The sequence below is a fragment of the Triticum urartu genome, chromosome 5A (genome assembly GCF_056163025.1).
Source record: "Triticum urartu cultivar PI428250 chromosome 5A, HENAU_Tu73, whole genome shotgun sequence".
Lineage (NCBI taxonomy): Eukaryota > Viridiplantae > Streptophyta > Magnoliopsida > Poales > Poaceae > Triticum > Triticum urartu.
Genome location: NC_141877.1, coordinates 381,476,208 through 381,486,065, shown reverse-complemented (window position 1 = coordinate 381,486,065; position 9,858 = coordinate 381,476,208). Strand labels below are relative to the sequence as shown.

Below are 9,858 nucleotides of genomic sequence, written 5' to 3'. Positions count from 1 at the left end.
GGGATATCCTGCGTCGGATAGGTCTCGTTGTAGGCCAGCCCTTCGATCTCCAGAAGGCAAGCCTGGTGTCCTCCTCTCAACCTTCAATGTTGACCCTGGCAGCAGCCATGATTGATCCTTCGTACACTAAACTAAAGAAACCTCATCACGAGTTTCATCATGCATGGGAGTCGAAGACATTAGATAAAGATCACATCCTGTACGCAGCAATGGATGCCTACCTTTGTTTAAATATCTACTAGCAAAAATGCCCGTGCGTTGCAACGGAAAAAAAATCACATGCCTTTAGCCCAATATGTATGAATCATGACGCATAGATCCATGTCCTATATTTTAACATGGCACCATACCTGCGTTGCCGCTTATCCTTCTTAGGCCCTTTGACAATCGTACTCGTGTTGTCCGCCTGAATGTTGAACTATCATATATAGTAAATGAGCCCGTGCATTGCTACGGGGCATGCATGCTCTATCTTTAGGATGCACATTCTATGGTTCTATGCCAATTGTGTGTATCATATATCTTTAGGACTCATGTACATTAGGCGTCATCGTCGACCTTTTTAACCTTCGAATTACTCCTTCCTCCACTCTACATCTCTGTCTCTCTTTATGTTCGGCGTCATTTCGCAATGACTCTCTCTCACGTGTGATCTTTCAATGATTCTCTATAAAGTGGTTAATGTTGCCTGGCGTTGTGGACTAAGGCACCATATAAGCCTCTTCTTGAATGGATGTTGATCGATGGATGTTGCCTCATGTTGTAAGAAATGTTTAGATTTTGAATTATTCCAATTTTCCTTTTGTCCGAGGGTGGTTGGTAAATATGTCTACCGTGTACTAACCATGAACAAAAACGCCTGGGTATTGTAGGAGATAGCTTAAGCCACTACTGAATAAAATGCAAAATAAAATGTGGCAATCTCTATACAAAAGAAATATGACAATCTCTTTGATGGGAACTCATTTACAACAATGCACTAACCCTATGCAAATATTTCCTGGTAGGGTAGAGTATGCAAAGTTCGCATATGAAAAAATGGGTTCCTGCATAAAAATCTCAAATATATAGCCGAAACATTCATGTAATCATGAGCTTGAAATAATTACAGTACAGCGGGGGTGATCGATTGTCTCTTCAACTAAATAAAGGAAATCAGATTGCAGAGAGAAGCATTCCCAAACTGTGAGTTTAGGCATGGAGTTATATTATTTTTCATCAGATAAAAGAACATGTTATATGATAATAATAAATCACAATAATTTTCCAAATCTGTAACTAAAATGTACGTTGATGTTGTACAGACTGTTAACAAATTGATAGTCATATTCAGCAACAAACTTGTAGGTCTATACCTATAAAACATAAGCTATTTCAAATATGATGCTTGGAACAGCTTGATAAAAGTTGGAAGAGCTCAATGTGACTAAACAGGCTAGACATGGATTGGCATGTGACTGAAAGATCAATCTCCACTGATCCGAACAGAACACCAACAAATGTACCCATGAACTGCCCGTACAGGTGTGATAGCAGAGACCTCAAAGAGCTTCCTGTTTCTTTCCTTGAAATTACAACTCCCGACTATTTAATTATTTATTTACAATAAGCAAGTGAATAGATAAGCAAAACAGAGGGATAACAACTCTACAATCTTACTATGAAATAACCAGTAATGTTTTCCAGATCACAAAAATCAGATATTGAACAGTTATGAAAAACTAACAAAGTTATGGCTGATTTATATTGAACAGTTGGCTCTTTGAAGTGCAGCTCTTGGTCAGTTTAGCAACTGAACATGGATTGAGCAAATCTATCATCTTTTTTTAATCTGCTTTAGCTTACTATTTGTAACGAATATAGCTCATCTGAATTTAACACTACATGGAAACTAAACTGAGCGAGACTCTATGTGTAAAGCGTACCCGATGCCTTGAGCTCTGGAATGGTACTGCATAAATGTAGAAACACAAATGTCAGACATAAACTGGTTGATCTTTAATCAAGCAACAACTGATAAAATCAGGCCATTTGCAAGTTGTAAACATATAGGCAGAGCCGCGCAAGCATATTTCCGAATGATATATATTGAAGCCATGTCGCCGGAATAATCTATCAACTTCTATTTCACCTGGCTCGGATTGGCTTCAGTGTAGATCACATTGTAAGCTTGGAACATCAGGTACACTTGTTTAAGGTGCAGATCCGACATCAGATACACATGCTTCTTCATTTTCATTTTCTAAATAGAGGTAAGAGTTTGACCAGAAAATTAAAATGTGTCTCAGTCTGTTGTACGCATAACATCAAACAGGTTGTGGGTGGATGCTCATGAATAGCAAAAGATGGTTCACACTAAAGAAAGAACCGAGAAAGTACTTTGCCCATTACAAATCCATGTACATGAGAGAGAGGGGCGCATGCTAGCAGCTAGCTAGTCGTCGCTGCTAGTTGTCGCTGCTTCTTGCTTCTCCTCCTTGATGCTAGTCACCGCTCCTGCTATCCTACCTCAAAGCTCAAACACCTACGCATGTAGCCAAAGAAGAATCAGAGAGATAAGTTGAGAAAATAAGGGCAGAGAGCATGGGGGCAACAGGAGAAGATGCGTCGTTAAGCCACCATCACCCCGAGCGCCGTCAGCAGGTCGCACACACAATCAGGTTTTATTGCTATTTCTGTCAAATTTGAATATAGATGCTAGTGTAGCATAACTATCACTCAAACGTTTGGCTATGTGTATGCCGAAACCTGATCAAGTTACATGGTTCAGTTTAGCAACTGAATTATAATGAGCAATCTCTGTTCCTCCATATCTCTTGATTTTTCCGTAACACTAATTTCACGCCCGGGAGTTGGCGAGCTGTGGGGTATATTAACTAAGAGAGGCGAGTTGTGGTGTGCAATGGTCATCTAGGGACAGTGGCTGATAAGTGGGAGGCGGCGCATGGGGTGGTGACTAAGGGGCAGGCACCCGGAGGGTGGGCAACCTTGGAGAAGTAGGCGGGATAGGGGCATAGGCGGTAGAGGCATGTTGTGAGGGGCAATGGTGGAAAACCATTTGGGTGGAGGTGGGGGCTATAAAATGAAGAATGGGGAGGAGAAGATGGGCGGCTGGAGCGCCGTCGTCGTCGTCGGTGAACCACCGCCCTGCCGCTGCGCGAGTCGTCAACTGACGCCCTCTGAGAGCCGCGAGTTCAAAATAGACAGGAGCAAATATGAAACTTTGCAGTCTATTTTTTATCTAAATAAAAGGGTGGTTGTACGGTAAATTTCCTGAAAGAACCTGAATGTGAATCTGAATGTATAGAGAAGCAAGTACATGAGCTAAGCATCTTGACTTGATCTTTGGCTAGATGTGCAAGCAGCACAAGCATACGATAACACACAAAACACACATACATAGAACAATTTTTCTGGACACATGAAGACTCCTAGGTGCTTCTAAATTTTAGGAAAAAAACATATTTCCCTCATGCCACTTATTAACATGACATTTCTGGGAGTGAAATGAGACACCAATAAAGGGAAAAAGAAATAAAGATACATATGTCATATGTGACAGATAAAAGTGCTGAACATCATGTTAAGGACGAAGCCAAGATAAGGTATCTAACTGGCTAACTATCTGGAGGGAACATAGTAAAGACTAAGGATAATCAATACAAATGCTGTTCAACCATAGCTTACGAGGAAACAAGGTCTAGTATTTTGCATAGCATGAAAATATTAGTCTGAATATCTGTACAGATACACCTAAACCTGAAGGAAACACATTTGTCTAACTAAAATAAGACAAAGAAGAGATGCTTACTGTAATTGCATTCCCAACCAAGTGAAATACTACGCCTTGCATGCCTATGAGCTCATCAAAAGGAACATCCTCGGCACCATCCATGTCATCTAGACCATCTAACATATGCTCAACTTGGGCCTATTAGAGTTATTTGGATATTTGTCAGAAAGCTTCTTCACCCAGCTAGCAAGTCTTCAAATCAAGCATGTAAATGTAGATTCTTTTCCTTTACAACGTTTCATGCTTGATCAATAATCTATATTCCGATGATCTGCTTGACAAAAATCAAATATCGAAATTAATCGCAGGTTAATTAAGCAGTGTAGGAGTAAAGCAACAGACCTATCAGTTACACAAATCGTTTCAGGTTTTCAACCACAGAAGTGTACAGAAAACGTCAGATATCTCCAGACAAATTGCCATTGGTAAGTAGCTCGGTCTACCATATGTTTAACACTAACTACTTCTTTCTGCTCCAAAAAGAAAAACAGTAAATGCAATTATGAATTTCAAAGCTCGTATACTGATCCAAAATTACAAATAGATATTTGATCTACAGGAAACACATGACCACAAACACTAATAACTGGCACAGATCATTCAAGCGCAACATTTTCTGATATATAGGTTGTACATGAGAAAAATTCCCCACTGCATTATCTAACCACGTATAAGACACTACTTCAGACCATCAGTTACAGAAAGTAAATTTTGCAAAATTGTTCGTACATACTTAGTCTTGAGTCTTGACACAAGTTTCATTAGTCATATAAATAGGAATTTTCAGGTTGGGATAGGGCGCAATTAAAAAGCAGATGAGTATCATGAGATGCGAGCTTGGCTTCAACAACCATGAAGATATATCAGGAAATTGCAAGGTTTGCTTCAGTGAATACCTAAGTGCAGAACCGACAGATCGAGTTCCGACAAAGTCTGGAGTCTGGACCAGGGGCGAACGGCGGGTGGTGTGCCGGCAGCTCGATTCCCTCCTCCTTCCCTTGTGCGCCACACCAGGAGAGGAGCGCCGCGCCCCTCGGGAGCCTGCACGTCCCGCCCGGCAGTGGCCTTGACGCCGGCGAAGTCCTCGCACCTCGGGGGAGTGGATACAGAGATATCAAGGAGAGCCGGTGGTATCCTTGGTCCTTGCGCACGGCATCGCGAAGCGATGGCAGAGATGCTGGGGGAGCCGCGCGAGGCGATTGCAGAGATGCTGGGGAGTCACGCGAGGCGAGGTTAGTCGCCTCGGCGGGGTCCTCGCCCACGATCAGGACGTCCACCGGCGCTCCATCGTGTATATCGGCGGGCGCCGTGCTCCAGGGAGCCGGTGGCTAGGGCTCCGTCAAGGCTATTTACCGGCGGGGAAGGACTACAACGGCGATTAGGGACGGAAGATGGTGGCGAGGGCTGCCGGAAGCGGCTGCGCGGCGGCGAAGGGAACCCTGCCGTCGGGGCGTCTCGCGTCCCCGTACGGAGAGACAGGCCTCTGCAATCCTTTTTTTCCGACTTAATAACACATGAAAGCTTGTGTAGTGCGGGTTGATTATCCACAGAAGCAGGGTCTTTTTTGCAAAAACGCCACGACGGTTCATGGAGATTTTTTTCAATCCGTGCTTTATTATATTATTATAAATTAATAGGGAGAGACAAGGTTTGGATGAAGAAGCAGAGCCCAGTGTCCGGTTCAAGCAAAGAAGTGTCGGCGAAGAGGAAGAGGAAGAGGGACGAGGACGAAGTCGAGGACGTGGACTCGGACTCCGAGTAGGTGGCAGTGCCGTCGCTCATGCTGGTTCTACTGCAGTGTCAAGCAGACTAGTTGCTTAGTTTATTTTTAAGGGTGTGTTGTGCTGAGGCCCCAGCAGAACTATGTTTATGTTCTTTCTTGTTATTTGAACTCTTTAGTACGTACAGTAGTACTAGTACTATGTCTTACTACTGTTCTTCTTGTAGTCGGTACTACTGCTCGTATCTTTGTGTTTCTACTGTACTTAATACTTTCGTACTAATAGTATAATTTAGGTCAGTCGATTTGTGAAAGAAGTTCGACGGAGCGAAGGAAGAAGATGACAGAAGGTGGAAGAAGCCCTTCTAGCCATTCATGTTGCATCAAACGGCTCACACGAGTCGACTGACCCAAATTGCTCCTTCAGATTGCAGGATCCACGTGGCATTCAAGGTCTTGGAGGTAGATTCCGCGTCCGCATCCGGTTTGCGGGCTCGACGCGCGTGCGACCGGCTTCCGCCGCGACAGCCACCATGCGCGCCTCCTTCACGCGGGCGGAGACGACAATGACACGGTAGTTCCTCCTCGCCGGCGTGCTGAGCACGCGCTCGTCCTCCTCTTCGTACGCCGCGTGCATAGACGCGGCTCTACCAGCTGTTCGCGTGCTTGGCAGCGCGGCGGCATCGCGAGGAGGGACTGCAGATGACGTGAGCGGGCGAGCCTTCGGCTTCATGGCACAAGGATGGCGGCGACACAGCGGTGATAGGCGAGAAATTGTTGGCCGGAGCAGGCGGGCGCCGGCATGCGCAACGGCGGCGGCGGCATATTGATGAGTGCGTGTATGGGAGCTTACTTTAGTTTTATATATATAAGGTTGGTCAAACTTAAAAGAAAACCATACTAGTACACGTAAACATTAGACTTAGGCAGCGCTTTTATTAGTTAGTACCACAACCACGATACGGAATCCTATGCAAGCGCGTGAACCGCGGCCGCGCGGTCGATCGAACGGTGCGTCACCGTGTCGCGCTCGAAGGACATCCACCGAACCTTTTTGTGTGTGTGAAAACAATCCTCGAATATTACTCAACTTTTTTTCCTGTGAAAATTCTTCACGCTGCAATATTTCCATATATTTGAATTTAGCTCCAGTTCGTGTTTATTTGGATTTGGACGTTTTAGGTGCGCCTTAGTTTTCTTAATACTGATTTTGTGTGTGTGACTGAGAGAGAACATGTGTATGTGTCCATATGTGTGTTGTGGCGGAAGGGCAATGTGGAGACGGTGTGTATGTGATACAGACATAGAGAGGTGTGAATGTGCAAATGATCATGCCTGAATGACACATAGACATATGCCGATACGTTGTGTATACATGAGAGAACGGTCTTGTAGTTTAGGGCATGTTTGGTTTCAATAAGTCACCTAACTTATAAGTCAGGTGACTTAAAATCAGTGACTTATAAGTCACGCCTATTTGGTTGTCATCTGACTTATAAGTCATCTGACCACACCTTTCCACCTTGTTTTTTAATGTAAAGGTGATGAGACCTACGTAAAAAGGGGTGACTTATAAGTTTTAAGTTGGGGTGGAGCAACTTATAGCTTATAAGTTGGGGTGACTTATAAGTTGGGTCCGTTTGGCAAAATAAATCACTTTTTGCACTTTTCGACTTATAAGTTGGTGACTTATTTGGAACCAAACAGGGTCTTACTTGTGTGTGTGAGAGAGAGAGGAAGAGAGAGACAGAGAGAGGAGCATCCGTAACACAACAACCATCTCTCTTGATTTGTCCGCCCCTCGCACGGTCGCATGCAACACATGCATCAACGCGCACATTTTGACACCCTCACCCGGCCCCTGCCCACCTCAAGGCCCGCACAATCTCTTCGTGAATACCCATTTCTCTCCTTAGGTTTGTTTTCTCTCAATATCTGACACACACACACACAGAGAGAGAGAGAGACACACGCAGCACAACACACACACACTCCCCCGAGCACACAATTCATCCCCATCCAAGGTTATACGGCGACCACTCTCGCTTGTGCTTCTTTGCATCCCAACATGCACAACACCTCAATCTTCAAAGAGGGCATCGAGCAGATCGAAGACGTCGACCACACCGCGCTAGAGAATGCGGGGTCATTTGGAAGCAGGGTGATGTGACGACGGCTGACTTACTCCTCCCCCACCCTCTCTCTCTCTTGCACAAAATTACCAATCCCTCTCTCCCCCGCACAAAATTTTCAATCCCTCAACCCACGAGATCCTTCCCCTCTCGTCCATGTTTTTCCAGCTCTCTCATCAAACATGTTGTCTCTTCTCCTTCCACGTATACAGAATCCAGATGCACACGCATCTCATGTATATTACATGTATCCATCTTTCTCACAGACCTAACTTCTTCCTCTCTCTTTCTCTCTCTCTCTCTGTCTCGTTAGGTTTGTCTCCTACTCTCTCGTCCACATACATACAATCTTTCCCGCCCTATCTGCTCCATCTTCAAAAGCTCTCTCTACACATTTCATTCACACATTGGGATATGTCAAAATGTTGCTTCTATAATGGCTGATGTAGAGTTATGGTTGTTTTTGTTGCATCCTACAAAGTAGTAACTATGAAATGCATTTAGATTCTCATTTGACTGGGATTATGTGAGTTTGAGCATGTTGTGAAGTACTATAGACCTTGTATACATCTTGGGATTCGACAATGATTGTAACTATTGAATTGTTTAGACCATTACATTCGAAGTCAATTGCCTAATATATTTATTTCACAAGTTCAACAAATGATTAGTTCACTACAAACTAAGAAAACAAATGTGTACTCCCTCCGTTTTTATTTTAAGCCCGCGTATTAGCATTGGTCAATGTCAAGTTTTGTAAACTCTCAGAAAGCTTATAACAAAAAATATTAACATATACAATAACAAATATACCATTAGATTCATTATTGAATGTACTTTCACATCATACATATTTGTTATGGTAAATGTTTATATTTGTCTATAAACTTGGTCAAACAGTAGGAAGTTTGACTTCGGTCAAACCTAATATGCAGAGTTTACTACTACTACTCGCTAGTTGCTTAGCCGAATCACTCAACACGCCACACGGGGAGTCCAGTGTCACAAAATTTTGAGGTCGGCGGGAAAATCTCCCGCGACCCTGATTCGAGCAGTGGGAAGTTACCATCATAGCCTTCGGAACAGGCCTACGGATGACGCTTGGTAGGGGGCTGTTTTCGTAACTTCAGGTTCACCCTACCCAGCCAACTCCACCCCGGCACCCAGAGTAGTACACCTGAATACTCCACATTTTCTATCCCCACCGCAAAATAGACTTCTCCACGACACCGTAGCCTTCGTGCTCCTCCCCTTTACATCGGCGCACTCGTCCACCGCAGTGCATCTGCCTCATCGACGACCTCGTACGCCGCACTGGAGCCGGTCCACCGTCGTCGTCGTACATGGAGCCTCTTCCCCGGCATCGTCTTCCACGTTCTCGGATCTGCTTCCCGGAAGCCAACGCCAAGCGCAGAAGTACCACCGTCATGGACAATGAACTGACTCTCGTTGCCGACCATGACTCACAGAGGCCGCCGCGACCATCGTTCTCCTCCTCGATTGGTAATGTCTGTATTGAATCACTTAGCAGTACATGTGCAGTTCCAATTTTGTTCATACATACCCTTCAAATTTCCTTGGTGCTATTGTTCCTGTAAAAGTAATTGGTTATAGCCTCCATTGTCCAACAGAATATCAGCTTGTAATTGTGCGTCGCTCCTGTATCGCGCTGTGCTTGGGTAGGTTTTTCATCTGCAACCAGTAGTGTGGCAAATGATGGAAATGTTTTTAGAACTAGCAAGACGCCCATGCGTTGCACGCATCAAGATGCATTTGTATGAGTAGTTTATCTTGTGGGAGAAAAGGATGAACAAGGGAAGGCCTTATTTGCAAATCTGGAGAGGGGTATGGGTATCTTTTTGCAAAATTCCCATTTGTTTCCTTCCTATCTGTCAGATATAAATCGGACAGCCTATATTGCAAGAAAAAAGTAGACAATAAAGGGAGTAGAGATAAATATTAAATATAAAATATAAAATAAATATAACAGTAGAGAAGAGAGTAGAGATAGCATGTTGAGATTTTTAAAGCGCCGCGCGTTGCGATTCTGTTGGAGATGCTCTAACATGGCAGACGAGTGCTTTAATGTTGCCCACAAGATGCGCGAGTATTACTAGTAGTATATTTTTCTTGCCTTGTTGAGATTTTAAAACCACGAGTGCGAACATGTAGAGGAGCAATGAAGACCAAACACGGGATATTCGGGACATCTT

The 9,858-nt window shown here is 44.1% G+C and overlaps 1 long non-coding RNA gene across 2 annotated transcripts; it reads right to left on the bottom strand.

Moving 5' to 3' along the window:
• Window positions 1-1,717: 1,717 nt before the first annotated feature.
• LOC147971477 (uncharacterized) lies at window positions 1,718-5,290 on the bottom strand. Of its 2 annotated transcripts, XR_015604688.1 has the most exons (4): window positions 4,690-5,290; window positions 3,812-4,064; window positions 2,132-2,524; window positions 1,718-1,951 (listed from the first exon to the last, which is right to left on the bottom strand). It is a non-coding gene; the product is annotated as an uncharacterized LOC147971477 (long non-coding RNA). The 2 variants fall into 2 exon arrangements; XR_015604687.1 differs by having other exon boundaries at window positions 1,718-2,524; window positions 4,690-5,287.
• Window positions 5,291-9,858: the final 4,568 nt, after the last annotated feature.